Here is a 23,275-nt window from a genome sequence, read left to right as displayed (position 1 = left end):
AGTTACAACAATAAGAAATAGTGATTAAATCCTCAGCATAAATGATCAGTACTAGGGTGTTTGAAGTGTGAGCAGTAGCAGAGGAACCATGAAAAGACCAGCTGTGTGAAACTATTCTTTTCTTTGAAGGACATTTCAACCAGTGGGAGGTTTTGTTGCTTTTCCAATATTTCAGGAGAGAAAATCACACACACACACACACACACACACACATACACATACACATACACATACACACACATACACACACACACACACACACACACACACACACACACACACACACACACACACAGTAGCTCAACAGTCAACTCTGTTGAGTCTTATCATTAACCTGAACTGTAGGGGCACTTTAAGAGTGATGGAAGAGAGGGACCTGAACAATGAAAGAGGGAGAGAAACATGAAAGAGTGAGTGCTGAGGGTTGAAAGACAGACACGAGGGAGCAATGAGAAGGTGAGAGGTTGAAAGGACAGAGAGAGAGCAATTGAGCTGCTTTCACAGAGGAGCATTCTTTCTTGGGGTGTAATGAAAAACAGCACACTTATACCTTCAACAGCTCAAGAATGTACACACACACACACACACACGCGAGGAAATGCCACCGAGTTCTGAATAATTTTAACTGATCACTGGTCTCATATCAAACCAAATCCACACCTAACTTAAACCTCGGCAAAAAATGCAAAAGTGCTATTGCTTGTCACTGTACAACCTAAACAAAAATGTCTTCTGCCTATAACCCACCTGTTGAAGAGAACACAAACACTACTGCATTAGGGGCAATGAGCATACACATTGAGAGCAGTGGGCTGCCATCCTTGGTACCCAGGGATCAGTTTTGGTTTTTGAGTGCTTTGCCTAAGGGCACTTCAGTAGTGTTCCTTCACTCCCACTTCCAACTTTTCCTGCTGTTCATGGGAATCGAACCAGGAACCTACCAATCCCAAACCCTCTTCTCTAGCCATTAGGCCACAGCTGCCCATAAAATAATATTCATTCATTCATTCATTATCTGTAACCGCTTATCCAGTTCAGCAGGAACACACCCTGGAGGGGGCGCCAGTCCTTCACAGAGCAACACACACACATTCACTCCCACACACACACCTACGGACACTTTTGAGTTGCCAATCCATCTACCAACGCGTGTTTTTGGACCGTGGGAGGAAACCGGAGCACCCGGAGGAAACCCACGCGGACACGGGGAGAACACACCAACTCCTCACAGACAGTCACCCAGAGTGGGAATAATATAATAATATATTAATAATAATAAAAATAATAATGTATGTAAAATAATATGTATACATATAAAAAATGAATAAAGAAAACATATCTGCACTATGCCCAACAATAACTTTCCAAAACACTGCCATTTTGGAAAAAACTTGCTCGTTCAAAGTTACTAGGCCTTAGGACTGAATTCCAGAGTCAATACCGGCAAGCCTCCAATTGCAAGTCAACACAGTCAAATCTTGAGTACAGGCACGTCGCAAGTGCTGCATTAATGCAGGAAAATCTCAAATCCTTAGTGAGTCAACTCAAAGCTCAAGTCCAGAATCACTACAGGCAAGTCCTAATTCCTAATTGTTGAGTCACATCTTGGAAATCAATACAAAATTCAGTTCTGCGTTTGTCCACAAGCTCAAGCTTCACCCATTAAATGTATCACTTGACCGGAGTCCAGACCACGTGTGATAAAGGAGATGAGTAAGCAGGATGCATGTGCAAAGTAGCTTTATTAAGGGTTAGCTCACAGTCATGGCCAGGACAGGCAGGGGTCAAAACACAGGCAGTCACACATAAGTCAGACAAATTCATAATCACAAAGCAGACAAACAAAGCAAGGGTCAGCAACACAAAAACTAAACAAGAAAAACAACACTCAGAACTCAGACAATGACACCCACAGAAAGTTCACAACATGCACAGGAAACTTAGCTGCAGGTGCGAGACATTACCAAGGGTGGAGCCAGAGAAGGATTGAAATATTCCACATAATAGTTCAGTCCACAGAAAAAACAATGTCCTACTATGAAAATGATGATGCTTTCTGTTTTACTAGAGAAATCTGGTCCACAAAAATGGTTAAAACACCAGCCACATATTTACACAATAAAGCATTTAGAAACAAGGATTTTTATAAAAAATAAATAAATAGAGTTTGTCTTAAAACTGTGACAAAAAAGTTCCCTACTTCGTATTTGGAAGCTGTTACATCTTTACTACTTGAGCTAAAATAGTCAGCAGTGGGTAAACAACATTGTTGTGAAAACTAGACGAAGAAAACATCTTCCTATAAAGTTTTGCCTTAAATAAAGCGTTATCTAATCTGACTCATAGAGCACAGCTCAGCTGGATGTAGAAATCCTGCACTGCATCCTGTATGCTACTGAGCAGATGTGTATGGTTTCTATGCTGAGAAATCAAAGGAATCTTTTGTCATAAATCATTCAGTGCATATGGTTATTACTGCAGTACACATTGCCTGGGGACATGGACCTAAAATCCTCTATACTGACTTCACCACAGGGAATCGCACTGACAAATGAATTAAATTAATGTTTTTTTTCCCCAGTGGTAAACTAACTAAACTATTGGAGCAACTTGTTCAATTTGGGTCATAAACATCTGAAAAACTGGTCAAAAACTCTTTGTTAATCCCATTAATATGAAATTAATATGAAGGCCTTCTATCAAGATCCTAAAGTTTTAACTAAGTGAAGTGTTTGTTGTGTAAAACTGACTGGCTGAATTTCATTGTTTATTTCAAGATTGTAACTTAACAATGACTTAAGATTGTTGCTTATAAGTTTGCACGCATGATCCTTCTTGAATACCAATGAACTAAACTGGTAGAAATAAGTAATTATAAACTAGGGCTAGAATGCTCTAAGGGCTCATGAACTTTAGCTTTAAAAGCATTTTGATTTAAAATAACAAGAATAACTTTGGGATAAATAAAGTCCGGGGAAACAGGCCATACACTGTACGCTGTTTTCAAAGCAAGAAGAAGAAAGTGAAAGAAAAAAGGAAGGGCTGAAAAAGGGTCATGCTCTCTGCTAGCCCTAGGCTCAGATCAGACTGGGCCACACAGAGCAACAGACAGTGTAATAGAGACCAGCAAATTTGCTGAAACATGTGTGAGAGATCAAACAGAATACTAGGACTGCATTAGTAGAAAAAAAACTCTTTCTGTTTTAAATTTTAAGCCTTAACTTTTAGCGCTAGAACAGTAAAGATTGATAATCCAGAAACTTACTTACTTACTTAAGTCATAGGCAAGAAGCTCCTGATTGTCAAGTTCAAATCACACTAATAACACTCATAAATGTTTTACAAAATGGGCCTATATCTTAACAGATCATAACAGGGCAGTTTGTGTTCTCCTCCAAGCATTCTGAGCTGTACAGCTATATTGTGTTAGCTAACAGGTGGAATTAGCAAAGTACTGAGGAGAAAAAAAAAAATAATAAAACAGTAATTTTAAGCTTAAAATTGGTGTGGAAATTTAGCCCATGTCTTTCAAATTTGTGGTCTACTGTGTGTTTGTTTGCATGTCTTAGGAAGGTATTAAATTTGATCCCATCTTGAATTTTCTTTTTTTTGTTTTGTTCTGTTTTGCCAATTACCCAGAAAGTTAGCAACAAGCTAAAAATCTTAGTCATATATTACTGATACAGTGACTGTTAATTAAGGGCCAACAAGGATTCTGTCCACTTGAGCACTCAGTCCTAACATTAATTTAACAGTTTATTAGTTAATTAGTTGACCTATTTAGTATCTAATGTTAAAATATGGATTGAATTACAGGCAACTAATCACATGTTAGCATAAATTAGCAACTTGGAACATACCAGTGGCAAGTAATGTGTATAAAAATATATTTAATGGCACCTTAAAAATAAATAAATAAATAAATAAATAATAAAAACCCAAGCCCAATTTTGAAAAGGGCATAAATTCATCATGACTAAGATAGCCATAACTTGCTTCAGGTAGCACTGCTGCATAGTGGACTGTAATTATGATTTCACATGACCTTTCAAAAGAACAGGAGTATGAAGGACATTATTAAATTAAAAAAAGTTCCACATGAGATTTGCAAGATGTTTTTGTTGAACTTTAGTATTTGTTGAGTTCTGATAGTTTGGTGTCCTCCTCTGGTCAGTTCTGGAACTACATTATGGAGTGTTTGGCGAGCCAAGGACAGAGAGAGAGAGAGAGAGAGAGAGAGAGAGAGAGAGAGAGAGAGAGAGAATTATTTGCCCATCTGAATATGTGCACATAATGGTATGTATTTTTTGGTTGTACATAGCTTGATATTTATGTAAAACACATTTCCAAAGACCCTTGATACTGTAACCCACTAAAAGGTGGGCACACAGTTTTTTCACACACAGTCTGGGCACACATTTAAGGCTGCAAGGTACAAAGCATCCGCAAACGACTGATCAAAACCACAGTGCACTCCCACTACAAACATCTCCTCTTCAAACATCCTTTCAGTGTCAGCACTAATTACTGACCACATCAGAGCCATCAGAGCTGCATTTGAACAAACATGGATTGACAAGACAAGCCCACAGCCCTATTTTTTCTCTCATGTTTAATTATTCAAATCCCCTCAGAATTCACTTAATTACAACCATCTACCTTGGATGTCCACTCACTGTTCATTTTATTAGAAACCACTACTTAGTATTTCACTCTGGCCATGTTCCTGAAAATAATAAAATGTACTAATTTGTACATCTATTCACGGCACACTTTGGTAGAAACTACATTGAGAGGTCCTTCAATCAACACACAGAATCAAGAGCAGCTCTCTGATTTTTTGCTCTCTGAGTAAGTGCAGTTAGACTTCAATAAAAACAATTTCCACTGTCCACCCTCTGGCCACTTTGCTAAAAACACTAGAAACATCGCAGAAATGCTCACTTTGTGCTTCCACTCAGTGAGGTTCGATATTGATGCAGGACAATTAGCTCTGGAACACAGATCACTATGACTTTAACCAGCAGAGGGAGTTAGTCACATGATGGAGCTTCACCACGTCCTGAGCAACATTCAGCAGCTTCTAGTTCATTCATTCATTCATTCATTCATTCACCTGTACACAATTCATCCTGATCAAGGTCGCGCTGGTCCACCGAATCTTTGGATGCAAGGCAGGAACACACCTTGGACGAGACACCAGTTCATCACAGGGCCACGCCCACTCACCCAGTCACTCACACAGTCGTCCTCATGTCTGTCAGGGTGTTGTACTGGGTAGATTTCCTCTAAGGCCTAGTCCACACGTACATGGGAATTTTTAAAAACTGCGTTTTTCTCATTTGTTTTAAAAAATCATCCCATATACACAAGCACCGTTTTTAAAATATCTCCTTCAACATGTGAAAACATACTGTTGAGCGCTGTCAATAACATGCCCGACCAGCAGGCGGCGATATAACGTTAAGACATGTTGGCCAATCAGAAGCCTCATAAAGCCAGCAACCTTTGGCTTATTCTTGTATACACAACAACAGGCAAACATAGTTTAAGTGTGAACAAAAGGCCAAATACATATAAAAATCTACCCTTTAAAAAATACCAAAGTACATGTGGCCTAAATAATGGTGCAAATGTATCTCTTTTCCTAAACCTGACTTAAAAAGCCCATAGTGAAACACTAAGCTCAAAAGTGATTCAAACTGTTGAAAACTAACAACACATTAAACAGAAAGCCTGCATCCTACTATATCCACGACACCCCCACTATCATCATCATCATTTTCTTCTCCGCTTCTCCATTTCAGGGTCGCGGTGGACACCCCCACTAGTGTTTTCTATATTCAAATGTATCTGGAACATTTCAGATACACTTACTCTTAAAGCTGAACTCTCAATAATCTTTAAAATTTATGATGAAAACTCTTGAATTAATGCAATTAAATTAAGTGGCTGTGAGCTCTTAAAGTTCACACAGAGCCACAGTTTTTAAACAAGTATTACACACAGCGACCAAAACTGTCAATGATTTGTCTGTGGGTTTTAAAGGACAAAATGGACACGAAGATAGCTCTACAGACAAATCAGAGAAGTAGAAATTCTCCCAATAATATCACACAGCCTTTCACCTTGTAATAATCTGCACTGAAAAAGTGTATTCTTCATCATCAGCAGAATGTAATGATGCAGCAGTGTGAGAGAAACAGAGTACTCCTTGATATCGTCAACGTCTGAATTTTTTTCTTTGACCAACGCTCCCTCAGGACTTTGTTATGGAGGCGAGCCGGAGACTCTCAGCTCTGTGGAGGCTCATAACTTTCTCACACATTTCTTATACCCACTTTACAGCACAGTGACGAGTCTACACAGCCGTACCAATTTAAAACTAAATATTCATCATCCAACGCCAAGCTCCCACTCTCTTAACTACCTCCCAAGTGTGAGGCTGGTGATGAGAGACAGAGAGAAAAGAGATGTCACAGTTTGATTTATTTCTGGTAAATTAAAAATATGTTTTACAAAACAATATTTACTAAAATGTTCATTTATTATTTTTTACATTTTTCTACAACACACTGCATGAGATGAAGATTCCAATCAAGTCCTTGAATGAACCAGATTATGCTCTGTAGAGCGGGTCTCACGCGTGGGCAAACCCTGTAAAGATTGTCGACTTTCAAACTGGGAAGGCCTAATGATTTCAGTGAAAAGAAAAAAATTCACTGTTCCTTAGTTGTTTAATTTATTATTATTATTTTATTTAATCATGCCATTATAGAACAACTCCGCAAATGTTGTAGTAACTCTTTTACTTAACTTAAGGGCTTCAGGAGCAGAACTGAAGGCCTAACACATGACATGAACACACAGACCGATAGTGGAACCAATTATTTCCACTACTGGTTCCAGTATTATCAAAATTTTGATTGCATGCAACCAATCTTACTGGGAAAAGAAATAACACTTTTGGTTGTAGATCTTGTTGGTTAATTATTATTTAAATTAATTAAAATGTATTAATGTCCAAAAAATTTCCGAATGTCCGAAAATTCTCTCAAGCCAAGGTCTGGAACAAAATGTATAACTTGCTTTATAATTAGTGCCATGTCCTGTACATTAAAATAACCTTGTAGATATAGCGAAATTTTATGTAGTTAACAATTGAATGTCAAATCAAATTATGCTTTTAATTACATTTTAACATATTTTATCAAACTTTATAAATAATTATAAATAACAAATTCTATATATAAAATGTCATTTTCTCATTTCAAGTAAAATTTACAAATCAAACAATGTTTTTATTTTATTTATTTATTTATTTTTAATAAACGCATATGCATATACGTTCCATAACAGCAATCTGATTGGCTCTTATTACTGAAGGCGGGACTGTATCCGTTAACAGCAAGATGATTGGTTCTTTTGGGATTTTATCGGTAAATAGGATCCCTGTTTCGCATTATGAGAATTTCAACCGGTAATCGTTCCCTTCTTTTTAATGTTTCTGGTTTTGCCTCACACAACACTGTCGTCACAAAAGTGTCCCAAAAAAGCTTTTATCACGTCCCTTGGACTATTCTTTCTTGCGCCAGGGTAGCGTAAGTAAATAGGGTAGGATAGCGTCTAGGTCCGTATTAGTCCGCCTATTCGTGACCCCTGTTCTACATCATTAAAACCTAGTATAGGTCTGACCAGATTTCAGCGAGTTTTTAGAAGCAGTAGCTCAGTGTCAGGGTTCTTTACTGTCTCTGTAAAACTGGTACAGTGTAAAATACATATACAGTATGTTAAACTTTTGGAGTCTATTACGTTTTTATTGTTTTTAATATGTATTCCCTTTCCATCCCATCTTTGTACAAGATAATATGTGAGGCTATGAAGAGGGCTTGAGATAAATAAGATACTTATCAACTACCTCGTACTGTGTAGACTTTAAATGTAGTTTTGTGTTCCCTTCTACACACTGATACACATATTTGATTGATAAATGGAGGTCATGTTATATTAGGGTGACCAGACGTCCTCTTTTACTCGGACATGTCATCTTTTTTAGACTTAAAAAAATGTCCGGGCGGAATCTCACAAACGTCTGGGATTTTGTTTTTCTACAGTTTTCATAGAACTTCGAGAAGCTTTTCGTTCACAAACTAGTCCTGCCCTCCCCTACTCCGATTGGTTCGCTTGAGTGAGAAGGGGGGTTGGGTGAAGTAGCCTAAAATCTTCTGATTGGACGGTCTGACTGTAGAGCTACCGTTATTGGTCGATAACCTTCTCTGTAAACATTTAATTGGTCAGTCTGCACGTCAGTAGTCCTTGTTTACGTCAGGCAAAGCTCATGTACCTACCCTCATCTCGAGCAGCCCCCCGCCCTGGAAATGTGTTCGCTTTTTCACCATCTCAGATCTGGTCACCCTAGTTATATGCAGTAACAGATGCAAGAATTACAACCAGACAGATAAAATATGAATTGCTTTTGGAATGCTAACAATGAACTCTCATAGGGCCGCCAGCTGAAATAATGGTAGAGGTGATTTATTCTTTCTTTTTGACCATGTTTTAACATCTATGGCCTGGTCTGAAGACATGGCTGTATTAAAAAAGCAGGCAGAGCCAAAATAAGAACAAACTTTATATAAGTACATAAGCAAACTTTTGACTGGTGCAGTGTGTGAATAAAATCACAGCCGATTTATAAGACAGTTGGCAGGTGCCTGTTCCTCATCACTGATCTCTACTGCTGAATAATTTATCATTCCACATGGTCTACTTTTGTTCTGTCTATACCCCTCTAATCCATCCTTCTTTTTCTATTCCTTTATTTTTAGACATCTGCAGGGTGTGGGGTCAATTGATTGCTTTTCATCAATATTCCAGCTTGCTACTGGATCGTTCTGAAAAGAAGCAAGGAACTTGATACCTGTGTCCTGCTGCGGTGCCCATGAGTTTAGCTAAAACTTGAAACGAAGGCTGAATGTGGTTTAAAGAAATAGAGGGAACATTATTCAAATGAGGAGACCACTGTAGACCTCTGTATTGAATATGCATGACTCGCCCACTCTTACAAACTCCTGCAGCAGGAAATTCTTAATTTTTTAACATCTGTGTTCCGTTAGAGGAACTATCCTTTGATGAAGATTATGCTCTATACAGTGGGTCTCCCACAAGGGGGCAGCCATGTTTAAAGTAGGATTAGTACTCATTCTCATACATATCTAGGCCTGTAGGTGTCAGTAAAGTGGCTGTTTTTTAACATGAAGGAGAACCAAAGAAACAAATGATCATTTGTTCCTTTAAGAACCCGGTCACCCGGTGTTGTAAAATTTCAGAGTTTGCTCTTCCTGTATCCAGGATTCTACCCTGACTGACTCCTCACGCCCAGCACACATCCCCTCACCAGGGTGAGAGATTTAAAGCCCAAACACTGACACTGACCAGAGCAGAATCAGCTTTATCCCACAGGCAATTAGCCATCATAAATAATGACCCCTCCTACATCTTTCAACTGTGGTCTGTTACGTGTATCTGTGTTAGCAGTTTCCTATTCTACATTCCTTCTTAAAAGAAGGGTAATAAGAAGTTGCTTGCCAGCATTTTGGAATCGTCTTTGAGGATGTGATGGCCCTCAGCCATGACAATATTAGTGATGCCAAGCACTGGTATTGACTGGTTCTGCTCATAAGAAAAACTCCAACCCATCCCAGATGTAATGGATGATACTCCATCATCACAGAGAACACAGTTCTGCTGCACCACATCTCAGTGCTGGGGGATTTATACCCCTCTAGACGATACTTGACTTTGAGCATGGTGACATTAAGTTGGTGCAGCTACTCTAGTTCTTTAATGCTTCACAGTGATCATAAGCCATGAGTTTACACCTGGACTTTGGCTTCTGAACTCTAAGCTGGTAACAATCCAGAAAATCTTTTGCCTCTTTTCTACTGCGTGGCACCTGCTCTTCTCAGCTCTACTCACTTGAAACTTCAAGCAAGCAGGAGCGTTAAAAAGTACACGATTCCAGGCACCAGGAAACAGATTTGCTATTTGAAAAGCAAACGACCTGTGTAGAGCCCGTCCATGTAGAAAAATTTTGCCTTCATCAAAGTCATATTAATGTCATTTCTGAACAATGTTCCTGGTCTTAAACTGGCCCCTGGACTGTGCTGCAGCCGGTTTACGAGGAGTGTTTATTTACTGAAACACTGAAGCTGAGGAGCTAAAGCATGTTTGTGTTAAATTCCCCAGCTTCTTTATAACAGATGTATGTATTTAAATGCCATCACTGCATAATAAATAATGCTCAGTAATTGCACAATGTGTGTATGTGTGTGTGAGTGTGTGTGTGTGTGTGAGCAGATGCTGATATTCCCTGTTTAATGACTTGTCTGCATTAACCAGATCAAACCAATTTTACAATGTGGAGGAATCTGACCTCTGATGAAGCTAATTAAGAACACAACAACTCTCTTTGTGTGTGTGTGTGTGTGTGTGTGTGTGTGTGTGTATAAGAAGTTTACTTTGAACAAGTAAACATCATTAGAGTGTAATGTTTGCCAGCATGTCACACTTGTTGTTAAATTATTTATTAACATTCTCTCTCTCTCTCTCTCTCTCTCTCAGTCTTTCACTCTTTTTTTAACCCTCTACCCCTCTTTAAGTCTCATTCTTTCTCTCCATCTCTGGCAATTTGTTTCACTTTTTTCTTTTTTCACTCTCTTTGACTTTACCCTCCATCACTCACTATCACTCACTATCTCAAACTCTCTTTTCTCGCACTTGTTGTTAAATTATTTATTAACATTCTCTCTCTCTCTCTCTCTCTCTTCTCTCTCTCTCTCTCTCTCTCTCTCTCTCTCTCTTTCTCTCTCTCTCTCTCTCTCTCTCTCTCTCTCTCTCTCATGCCTTGTCTCCTTGATTTCAATTACTCCATTGCCTCATGCGGTTAGAAAAAATATAAGACTGTTGGAACATTTCTAATGAAGCAAGTTGCTCTCAGACACTGTGTGACTAATTCTCAGCGTAATTGTAAACTGTTGGTGCTGGTAGATATGTGTGATTGAGTGTGTTCTCAGACACACACACACACACATGTATACACACAAACACACTCACACTAGTGCATTCCAAAACAGAACAATTACAGAACCAGGATCCAAATCCTCTGACCCACTTTCTCAGCTCAGATGCTGCAGTGCTCTCCAAACGCTTCCAGAACCATTTCTCAACTGCGCCACAACATTCGCTCAAATGGGTTTATAATACTGACCATAACAGACAGTATTTGGCCAAAAACCTCCACCCCCTATTTCTCCAGAGTGTGTCTGGTGTCCAGCGTAGCTAACCCCATACCAATTAGCACATTGACTGCAAACAATGTCCAGTCGATGTCCTGTTCTTCCAGCACTGCCTCGTTTACCTTTCCATCAAATAAGTCGCTATGGAAACACTGTATTCGGTGTCTGTCAACTTACACACCCACAAGTTTTGCACATCAGCCAGTTCACAAAGTTTGTTGACACTAATAAAATGCTACTATCACAGTTGTTGCTGAAGAGTGCATGTCATGGTATCTGCCCGAAATGTCTTTAGCACAGTGTTACTGGTTTTGTAACCTGGATCAGGTCCTTGCCGGGGCAACCATTCTCCGCTAGCAGAGCTATGCATACACTGTGTGATTAAGCAGTTTTTTAAGCCAGATTTTGTCAGCAATTACTAAACTGGTATTGGCTGAAATTCAGCTTCATCAGCCATTGTTTGACATGCAGTGAAAAGCACGAAAAGGGATGAGGATATCGCTTTATTCCTGCTCCATAGGTTGATATTATTGACTTATTTTTGCTGTTACAGGTTACGTAAGGTGTAACTGACTCAAAATTCATGAGACCGTTTAACTGTTAACTGTTTGAAAGTAAACATAGATCGAAAGTGCTACAAAAATAAACAGCTTGAGTTATAAATGAGTTTCTGTGGTAATTGAAACAGCGAATAAAAAAAAGACAAGTTAATCTTCAACCACAAACAAGCCACAGTCAGCTTTTCACTCAAACATACCATTCCACCTTAAACCATGTGAAGTGAATGAAGTCATGAAGACAAACATGAGGGTGAGTTTGTTTTTTTACTGTGAGAACAGTAGTTATCTAGAATCGTCCATCGTTGTCTGAGTTATTGATTGTACGAGTAGATTTCTGACATGTTCTCGTAGAGTGAAGGGTTTCACTGTGTGAATTACTGACCTCACAGTCCCTCAAACGGGCCGTAAAGTACATAATGAGGAACAAACAGAGCTGAACATGGACAAAACCATCTGCAGTGGAAGCGTAGTGTAATTTCATATGACTGAAAGTCTGCTTATCTGATCTTGCAACATTCCTCCTGAACTCAGGGGGGAGGCAGGGTTCACTGTAAAATATGGCACACCTCAGCAAAACTATAGGCCTCCTCAGCACTTCTGATACTTGGTTCCATGCTGCACTTAACCGAGAGCTTCCCAATAGACAGATATGCTCATATAGAGTTATGTTTCATGCTCAGTTTGTGATTGTCAACTCAAACGTACAGAATGAGATGTCATTTATGAATAAGATTTCTGAAATTGCTCAGTGTCTGCGCAGCATATGAGACCTTGGGCAAGATTCCCAAGTTTTACACTTTTAACATGATTAAAAATTGCTCCCACTGAATGAAATTTATGGAGCCCCTACAGAAAAATCATATTTAGAGACTCAAAGGAACATGTTGTATTTTTACCTTAAATTTACAGCTTCAAAATCATTGTAAAACCCAGTGAGCTGTAATAGGGAGAATTCCGCAAAGCAGAAACTGCACTATGTAACTTTAGGAAGAGGGTACGACACACCCTCCTGACTGATTTCCAGACAGCACCTTGTAACTGTAGGTAGAGCCCACAAGCAAAAATACCAAATCTTACCTAGTGTCCCTTTAAACTGCCAACTCAATTTAACAACACATTCTCTTAATTTAACATTTCAGCCCCTCAATTTAATAAACCATTCAATTAGTAGAGGAAAATATTTAAGTCTCTAAATATTATTATATTTTCTGTAGGAATTATTATAAAATGATGAAGGAACCAGGACTAAAATGCAACATTGTAAACGCCCCATAAAAGAACTCTAAAAGGTTCCACAGACACAGATAAGGGTTTTTGTACAGAAGCTCACACATTGTGCTGGGAGCTTTTTAGAGCATGTTCTATTCTAATTAGCACTGAGTCCACACACACACGCACGCTCACGCTCACGTGACAAAAGAAGCTGCGGCAAACACAAATCGTAGGTGGTTCCTGTTCTCAAAAAGATATAGCAGTGACTTTTTTAGACACAGGCACACACAAGCACCCCATTCACTGTCCACCACACACCTTACACAGCACAGGCTTTATATGACACACTCACAGATCAGCCACTGACAGGTGAAAAACACTGAGGTGAATAACACTGATAATCTCTTCACTCCCGTGTCAAAATCAATCAGCCTTTACTCTCATGGACTTGTCACTGATTCACTGATCGTATATATTCAGACCACTTTTGGTAGTAGCCACTGCAGGTCAGGAACACCCCATATGACCTGTCTATTTGATGTTCTGACCAAAATGCTATGACCTTCATTTTGCCATTTTTTGTAACTGCAAGTGCTACCTATTGTAAAGCAGGGTATAAACCCATAGAGCTATTTATTCTCATAACTACACACATGATGATTTTTAAAACAAGAGAATATGATTTCAAAAACACATTATAATGCCATGGAGCTGGACTTACAGACGCCATCCACTTGTAAAGGTTTAAACAGCTACTGGTGTGAAAGGGTGTAGTGACCTAAGAGGAGGACAGACCAGTGGTTCTCAAACTGTGGTACGCATACAACTGGTGGTACGTGAAGCAACAAGTGGTAGTGGTACGCCAGATGACCTCGAAAAAATGACTACTTAATTAAAGAATTAATTCATAACTAATAATCTGAAACATGTTTCACAGTTTCATAATTAAGCTTTAATAAAACCCTTTTGTGTTAAAAAAAGAATACAACATGGGCTATGAATAAACAGTAGCTCAGTCTGTAAGGGAAGGACTGAGCAGCGTTCCCCTGCTTCTTTATTTCCAGGGAGGGAACGCGATCTCCCAGTTTTTTGTGAAATCCATGTAAATAAAGCCCAGTTTCAGCTTCTTACAGAATGTATGTAAATGCTAGTGACAGATATGAGCAATTTGGACTATTACAAAAAGAGCGAAATTAAAGAGAAAACAAACCGAAACAAACCCAGCGAAATACTCTTAAGCCCAGAAGGACTAAATCTAGAGGCATAACAACAGAGTACACTTCACTGAAGTACATCAACGTGGCAGATTTTCACATCATTAGAATCCTTAAACACGGTTAAACACCACCACGCCCCCTTCTACTAATACAGCACCTGCTCCAAGCTCCGCGCTGTTTTCACATGTTAACCTAGTAAAGCACATGTTGAATTGACCTCTCTACATAAATATAAAAGTTTAATTTCAATTTAGACCTAGAAATGTGTATTCTCATTATTTTTAGTAATTATTATTATTTTAGAATAACTTGTGCAGTGCATGCAAATAACAAATATTCAAGCAAGACATTCATAGTATTCATAGATGGTACTTGAAGGTTTTGGTTTGATAATAGGACGTTTGAGGACCACTGGTGTAGACTATACAAAACTATATAGATGTCTTACTATATCTTAAGAACACAAGATTTATATAGAAATACATACACTTTTATCTATGCGCATACGTTCATTCATTATCTGAAGCCACTTTTTCAGTTCAGGTTCGCGGTGGGTCCGGAGCCAGGAACACACCCTGGAGGGGTTGCCAATCCTTCACAGGGCGACATACACACACAGGCACACATTCACACACACCTACGGACACTTTTGAGTCACTAATCCTCCTACCAATGTGTATTTATGGACCAAGGGAGGAGACTGGAGCACCTGGAGGAAACCCACGCTGAACACAACAAACTCCTCACAGACAGTCACCCACAACCTCCAGGTCTAGGTCCTTGGAACTGTGTGACTGTGACACTACGTGTGCCACCGTGCCACCCATTTAATCTATGTATTTGAGTTGTTATAAAGATTGTGATCAAAGTGCACTTTCACACACACACACTTTCACAAACACACACACACACACACAAAAATAAATTAAAATAAATAAATAAATAAAAAAAAACCTTCCACAGATGCTGTGCTGTCAGTAGAGGCGACATCTTTTGGAAATCACTGCCCTGAGTCATACATCTACAGTTTGTTTACTTTGTACGGTGTGTGTGTGTGTGTGTGTGTTAGAGAGAGAGAGAGTGAAAGTGTGCATTCTCATTTGCACATCTTGAAGCTGTGATTGCGTTTCATGTTTTTTTTTCCTACTTCAGAGTGAGTGTATCGATCTAAAGAAACTTCTCATAGAAGCTTGAGATGCAGATTTTGTCTCTCGAGCTGAGGCTATAAATTATTGAAAAAAAGAGAGAAAAATCAGGAACAAAAGTTCTGCCCCAAGAAGTTTAAAGGGAGGTTTGAGGTGATATTATGTGAAGAGGTTAATATTTTTCCATTGAAATATCAATAGATGAGGGTTTATCAACAACAGCATGTTCATGTGCAGCTCAGTTACTGTACAGAGACTTTAAAAGAGTATTTGAGCATATTGTTCATTGTCTGTTTGCAATAACTTAAAATATTAAACTGTGTTACTTCCTAAGAAGAAAATTGTGCAATGAAGGGATGCCCCAGTCATTCATCAGCTCTTACATCAGACTAGAGTCAGGTCAGGACAAAGGTTTTTAAGCTTAAAGGAATTTAGAGATTAATTTGATCAGAATACAGCAGTACGTTTGGACAGACCCTTATCAGGATGCAGTCAGGTTGAACATATTTATGTTGTATTACAAACAGGAACAGAGGTTTACTGATCTACAGCTGGTTTAGCGGGTCTTGATGAATTGCTAAAGACATTAGACATTGGGAACTAATTTTACTGACACACATTAGTGTGACCAACTACCGGCAAGTGTTTTTGGCCTGCTGTCAGGTTTGGACTGAATTTATTCTTTCAGTAATTTTCCACAAGCACTTCACCCTGTCCTCAGTGGGCCTGGAGCCTAGCACGGGGCATCACAAGAATTTGTGAATGCTGAATTTTGTTGAGGCGGTTGAATGGGAATATTTTGGCAGAATTTGGGAGTTGGTAAACTTGGTATACCACAGAATTTGGAGCCCGCTCTATAATATCTTGTTTGACATGGGCAGAATATTCTTTGGACTATATGCTGCTTCCAAATTCAATGCTTATATTCAAATAAACTGCAATGTTATAGGCAAATAATAACTACCTGCTGCGCCACCATGCCGCCCAGTAACATTACAGAAGAAGGTAAAAACCTTAACTTTGAATAAGAGTCAGTATAAAAAAGATTTTATTCCAAACTAAATTTGGAGCATTCTATTGGTCCCTTCATCATTAAATCTTCACACAATGTGAAGGAAAGAAGTTGTGTTAAAATGGTGTAGTAAACTAAATATCCCCCAAAATGGAGATACGTGGTTTTAATCGAACAGTGATGATATAGTAATGATTCTTGGGGTTAGAACAGTGTATCCTACTATTACCACAAAACTGCGGAAACCAGGTGTCAACAAGCACATCTGTTGTCCATTTTACCAGTGCCCAGTTTCATTTATCCCTGTTGCAGTGTAGTTTCTTTTTTTCCAGCTACACGTAGAGTTAGGTGTTAAATAAGTAGGCACTGGAATTCTGGATTAAGCTGCAAGACTAAATATAATCATTCACAATGAAGTGACATAAACAGCTTAGATACAGTTAGAGAAGATGGAAAACACTTTCAAATGAAGGCTGTTGTTGTGCAGGATCCTAAATAAACTTCCACCACAGAACTGCCTTGTTCTTCCTTCGAACACAGAAATGATGGAACCCACTGCAACTCAGAAACACTGCACTCAGCCTCTCCACTGACTCATTGCCATGTGTTTGGGAGTTAAGAGGTTTGGGCTGTGGATAAATCTCTAACTGTCTCTTCCTGTTTTTCTCGGAGAGACATGAAGTCATTATATGTATGTGTGTGTGTGTATATGTGTGTGTGCGCGTGCTTGGATGTCTTGTATTACTATGCTTATGGGCTCAAAAAAAAACCCAGAATAGCTATTAGGCAAAATGTGTGTGTGTGTATGTAATTTTATATATATTATTATATTCTTATTTATACATTAGACAAAGTGTGTGTACCTCTGTATAAATCAGGAAGATGCTTTGATTAACAACCTTGATAAATGACTCTTAGGGGAAAAAGATTAAGCATTACCAGTTTGCATTTGTTTGTGTATTTGAGAAAGAGGTTGGTTTGTGTGTGTGTGTGTGTGTGTGTGGTGTGTGTGTGTGTTTACTTGCTTGCATGTACAATCTTGTATTACTCTGCTCATGGGATCAAGAATAACAAAGCAAGCATTAGCTAGTTAAGTGTGTACATGTTTGCACATCTGAGGATGATGCAGGTATGTGCAGGCTTGGATGTATGTCCTTGTTTAACTATACTTATGGGGACAAAAATCAACATTACATATGTATTAGTTTGTGTGTTGGAGGAAGAGGTGTGTTTGTGTGTGTGTGACTGTGTCTTCGGGTGGGGTGGGGGCATATGACATCGCAACAATAAGAGCATTTCTTGGCATCACACTCACACACTCACAGCCATGACAACTGTGAACAATCCCAGCTCTCCAGCAGCGGATGTATTTCACACTTTGTGAGATGCCAAAAACTTTTTTTTTAATTTAGTGCTAAATTAAGATTCCGGAGACTACACGTCCTACTTGGATTCTGTGCCCAAACATCTAGCTTCAGCCATAGAAATATGTTCTAGTGTTCTAGATATTCCTGCCTTGCGCCCAATGATTCCAGGTAGGCTCCCGACCCACTGCGACCCTGAACCGGATGAGCGGTTACAGACGAATGAATGAATGTTCTGGATAGAGACCCCACTTTTAGTCCAAACCTCCCCACCTAAGTGAACAACTGCAGCTTTTGATGGCATTGGATAGCACAGAAGTCTCTGAGGAAAACACTATCTGCAAATTCTGTTACATCACTTCCTGACATTGCACTGAGTGGTGATGGAGGGCCATTCTCCTCACCCAAAGAGACCAAAGATAATTTTGTTCTTTAAACTTATGACCTACTTGTTTCTACACTCATTGTCCACTCTGTTAGACACATAACCTCACTGGTTCACCTTGTAGATGTAAAGTCAGAGACAGTAGCTCATCTGTTGCTGCACAGTTTGCGTTGGTCGTCCTCTAGTGAACACAGGACGCTGTCAGCTGGATAATTTTGGTTGGTGGTCTATTCTCAGTCCAGCAGTGACACTGATTTGTTCAAAAACTTCAGCATCACTGCTGTGTCTGATCCACTCATACTAGCCTGACACACACTAACACACCACTACAACTTCAGTGTCACTGCAGCACTGAGGATGATCCACCACCCAAATCATACCTGCTCTGTGGTGGTCCTGTTGGGGTCCTGACCATTGAAGAACAAGGTGAAAGTGGGTAAACAAAGTATGCAGAGCAGCAGATGGACTACAGTCTGTTACTGTAGAACTTCAAAGTGCAATGAACAGTGAGTGTAAAAAAAGGAGGTAGGTTAATGTATTAGGGCACTTTTTTGAGCATTCCCACTGGTCCATTAATCAATAAATTTCACATGATGTGAAAAAGAACAGCTGGTATTTATATATAAATGAAAAATTATAAATAATATATAGCCATGATTTGAATTGAACAAGAGATGATTATTCCTTTAAGGGAATTCTAGTAATTCCCTACTCAGTATTCAACTCAATTTTTCACAGGGAACAGAGGTCAACATAAAAATCAGGGTCTTGTCCTCTTTGTCCCCCCAGGAACTCAGCTCTGTGGCAGATTATAAACAGAGAAGCATGTGATCAGTGAGTGGAGAGTGGGAGAAAGAGAGAGAGAGAGAGAGAGTAATTCAGTTCTCTAATAATCTGCTTCTCACAATGTGCCTGTGTGTGTGTATGTGTATCTGCACTAACAGAGTCTCCCTAATAACCCACCAGAGACCAAATGACCACCAGATCCTCATTAATGAGCAGAAAACAATTAGCATCCTGTAACAAAAACAAACATAAACACTGAAACACAAACAAACACCCCCACAAATCACATACACACACTGCAGTCAGTGATGTCATAAGACAAAGCAACACACTTGGAGGAGGACACTAATGGCCAGTGCATCTAAGCCTCATCTCACTCACATTGATCCGTCTCTTCTAACAAAAACACTCAGGTCAGTGGTCACCAACAAGCTCCTGAACTCCCTCTAGTCTTGTAAAAGTTTAGTTTGGACCCCTACTGGTCACACCTGCTACAACTAATCACTGTTTTTTCAGATGGCTGTTAACAGCTGGAGCTCAGCCCAACAGGAAGGATGTTCAGGAATACCAGGTTGCCAGGTTGCTTCTACATTTTCCAGGGAAACTGAGTCCAAAACCCACAAAAAAAGGATGCAATCCATATTCGCATTTTGTCATCACAGCAAAATCCACTGAGCGAAAGTGTGACTGGGCCTGGATGTGTTGAGATGTAGAACTAAAGGAAGTGGTCTGTAAATGCTAGCATGAGAGTGCTAGTTAAAACACTGAGAGTGACCATAAAGAAGACATTTGACTGACAGCTGAAGGGAAGGTTTTCTGCTGGAGGCAGAGGAGAAATTGGGTGTTGGGAGAAAGGACAGGGTAGTTAACATTCCACAGTCAGAGTTATAGTCGGATAATGCTAGAGTGTATACACCGGCGGAAAAGAAACAGGAACACTCAGCAGGATGCTGCTAAGTTTGGGAAGAACTGCAGAGAAGTTACCAAAAAAAAAGGACCTGATCAGAGATGACCTGATCTTATAGAATCAGATCAATAAAACTCAATCATAACTTTGAATATGAGTCTATTTCTTTATTTATGTTGATGTGTTTATGAAGGGGTCGCAACATGCATTTTGTCACTGTAGATATATATTAAACATTACAGGAGAATGCAAGAACCTGTGTTTATGTGAGAGCACAAGTATAAAGTTGAATGAAACAGAACAGAAACAAAAAAATATGTTGAAAATAAAATCAGAGAAGAAAGAGAACTGGACATAAATGGCTAAAATCCAGAGCTTCTGCTCCACACTCCTGGGGCTTGAGCCGAACTGATCTGTGGTTCATTCTCGTTTAAAGCAACAGGTGCTGAAACCAGCCGTTCTGAACAGGACTGTTTAGGCAGTGGAAAAAACACTGCTGTAGTGTCTGATACTTTGTGGTAATTTGAACGAAACAAGTCACAGCCGTTTTTCATTTCCAGAACTTTGTTCACTTGTGGAAAAGGTGTATTTTATGTCCCTTTAATGTTAAATAGCAAAAAGGTATTACATTTATTTGTTTTCTTTATGAAATTGTAAGTGTACAGAACTAATAATGTGATCTGGTTTGTGTTTAATTAGAAATATAAAACACACCTTAACTCTGCAATGCATGATTCTAGTAAATGATTCAGTGAATCATAGCTCAAACTGACTCATCATCAACAAGTAATGGCTGTTAGATTCAGAACAATTTTTACATGTATCAGAAAAATTGGAGAACCTATTTATACAGATACAGTACACAAGACATTCCTTTTATTATCACATTTGAAAGAGCTGAAGGTTTTGGGGAGAAGATGAGCACTCTTTTAAATATTATTATAAATGATGTATATTGAAAATAATACTCTGTCTGATGGAACTGAACTGCAATCCTTAGGCCAACTGTTGTGGTGCATTTTTCAACCCTTAGGTGTGGTGTAGAAACTCCCACAAGCTCCAAAACATAACATTCCAGCAAGCAATTCCTGTTATGATTGTATTCCGTGGAAAATTAAGGATCAGTGGATGTACAAATGTTTGTCATATCTGAGTGAATCAGGCATGATATTATAGACATAAATAACACACAGTTTTTGTTTATGAAGTGGTTCTTCAGATTGATGAAAATAGTGTTAATATGGTTCTGTGTAGCACCAAAAAGGGTTTAATATTTTTACATAGACCAGCTTGTTACAACAGAAGATCCTTTTTAATTGCTATATAGAACCATAAGAATCTGAAGAACCATATCACCATGCAGCTGGTTCTAAGCAGAGCAGTCAACTGAAGAACCGTCTGTTATAAGAGTGTAGTAGCATCAAGGTCAAGGTTTAAATGCGCTGCTCAGCTCCAGTGTGACAGTGTGAAATTCACTGCAGAAAATGATATCCTCAGTAAAACAAGCTCAAATCTACTCAATAAGTCTATAATGTTTTGTTCTTTGACTTTGCTTTTTCCAGAAAATAATACTTGACTCTTGTAAAATTCTAACAACAATGTCAGAATGTGAAATATTAGGAAAATGTATTTGATTTAAAATATTTCCAAGATTATTTATTTATTTATTTATTTTTTGCAGTGCATTCTCAGGGACTCACAATTCCAGAGATTCTACAATTCCATAATTCTAAACCCTCATGACCCCCTCTATCCTGTTCTATCCCAGTAATCCCTCTCCTCTCCAGGCCCACTTCCTTCCCGCCAGCTGCCGGCTCCCTCTCTATACCGCCCTGAGCTATTAATAGAGTAACAATGAACTCTGAAAACCGGGCAAGGAATCTCACAGAAGTAGTTATGCCCCACAATTCTGAAGTTTCCAAAGCAAAACAAAGTTGAAAAGGCGGGAATGACGCAGCACAGGGACACACTTTTGGGTCACTACAAAAACAGGACAAATGATACAGGACAAAATAAGGGAATTCACACAGACACCAGAGACTGACAGTTTCCACAGTCATCAGACTGACAGGGAAATATGTCTAACGTTAAAAATGAAAAATATGCTTTTCAATATTTCCAGTGATCGGGGTAAAAAGTAAAAAAAAACTACAATTAAAGTCACAAGAGGAAACGTTGATGACATTGGTGCCCTATAGATTGCTTTATGTCAATGACACTTGCACATGTTCAAACACACACACATTTGTCAGCACAGCTATTTAAATGAAGGGTTGATATTTACAGTAATAACCATAAACAAGAAAAGAGGACACACTGATAGCACCAGATATAAGATTTAAGACTGACAGGTAGAAGGTGAAACACAGCTTTATCTACAGTTTTGTAGCCTGAGATCTAATCAAGTTCACATTTATAAATTCTGATGACCATCTTTTAGAGTTTTTGGGGAGTTAATGATTATTAGATATAACTGGAATTTTAATGTATAGGAAATATTTGTTAATTGAAGTAAATATATCTAGGATGGAAATTTAATGGGCAGAATGTTTCACGTGCTCGTGAATGTGTGTGTATATATACATACACACACACACACACACACACACACCGGAGGAATTGCTCCCAAATCCTATGAATGAAAATTCAAATGGCCCCTTGTAAGTAGAGGATGATAATTCCACTTTGGATCTGTTGTAGATGTTCATAGAGTCATAAACTCTCTCAACAGTCTGAATGAAGTCATTAGAAAACTACAGTACTTTCCCGAACACGCTGCCTCACTTTCTTAGAGCGAGAGAAAGAGAGAGAGAGAGAGAGAGAGGGAGAGAGAGAGAGAGAGAGAGAGAGAAAGAGAAAGAAATAGACACCCAGATTTGGTGTGGGGGGGTTTCTTTACCTTTTGTGTCTTACTTTGTTTGTACAAGCCAACAGTCCAAATGCCAGAATATCTCTCTCTCTCTCTCTCTCTCTCACACACACACACACACACACACACACACACACACACACACACACACACACACACACACCAGCAACAACGAAAAAGTGAAAAACATCCTCTTACCTCTAGGAACTCCTACAGGAATGTGCAGAACAGAAGAAATGTAAAGCCATTCTCAAAAACAGCACGTAAGTCCAGTCAAAGCAATGTCCAGTCTGTCTCTGTCTCTCTCTCTCTCTCTCTCTCTCTCTCTTATATCACTCACTTTCCATCTCTCTTTCTCTTTATGCAATGAGAGCAGCAAAGCCTGAAGTGTGTGTGAAAGAAAGTGAAAGGGGAGAAAGAGAGAGAGAGGTAGAGCATGTGTGTGTGTGTGTGTGTGTGTGTGTGTGTGCGCGCGCTCTGGCGGGTGCTTTCACTGCAAGCCGAGAGCAGATCCTCCTCCC

At 39.1% G+C, this 23,275-nt stretch overlaps 1 protein-coding gene across 1 annotated transcript in view; it reads right to left on the bottom strand.

Annotated features, from left to right (window-relative positions):
• The window catches only part of dab2ipb (DAB2 interacting protein b), a 113,103-nt gene extending 90,048 nt beyond the window's left edge, over positions 1-23,055 (bottom strand). The window contains exon 1 of the mRNA XM_066658559.1: positions 22,953-23,055. The gene's annotated coding sequence lies outside the window, so the exon portion shown is untranslated. The remainder of the gene's footprint in view (positions 1-22,952) is intronic.
• Positions 23,056-23,275: the final 220 nt, after the last annotated feature.

This window comes from Hoplias malabaricus, chromosome 2 (assembly GCF_029633855.1).
Source record: "Hoplias malabaricus isolate fHopMal1 chromosome 2, fHopMal1.hap1, whole genome shotgun sequence".
NCBI lineage: Eukaryota > Metazoa > Chordata > Actinopteri > Characiformes > Erythrinidae > Hoplias > Hoplias malabaricus.
This window is presented reverse-complemented; position numbering and strand designations above follow the sequence as displayed.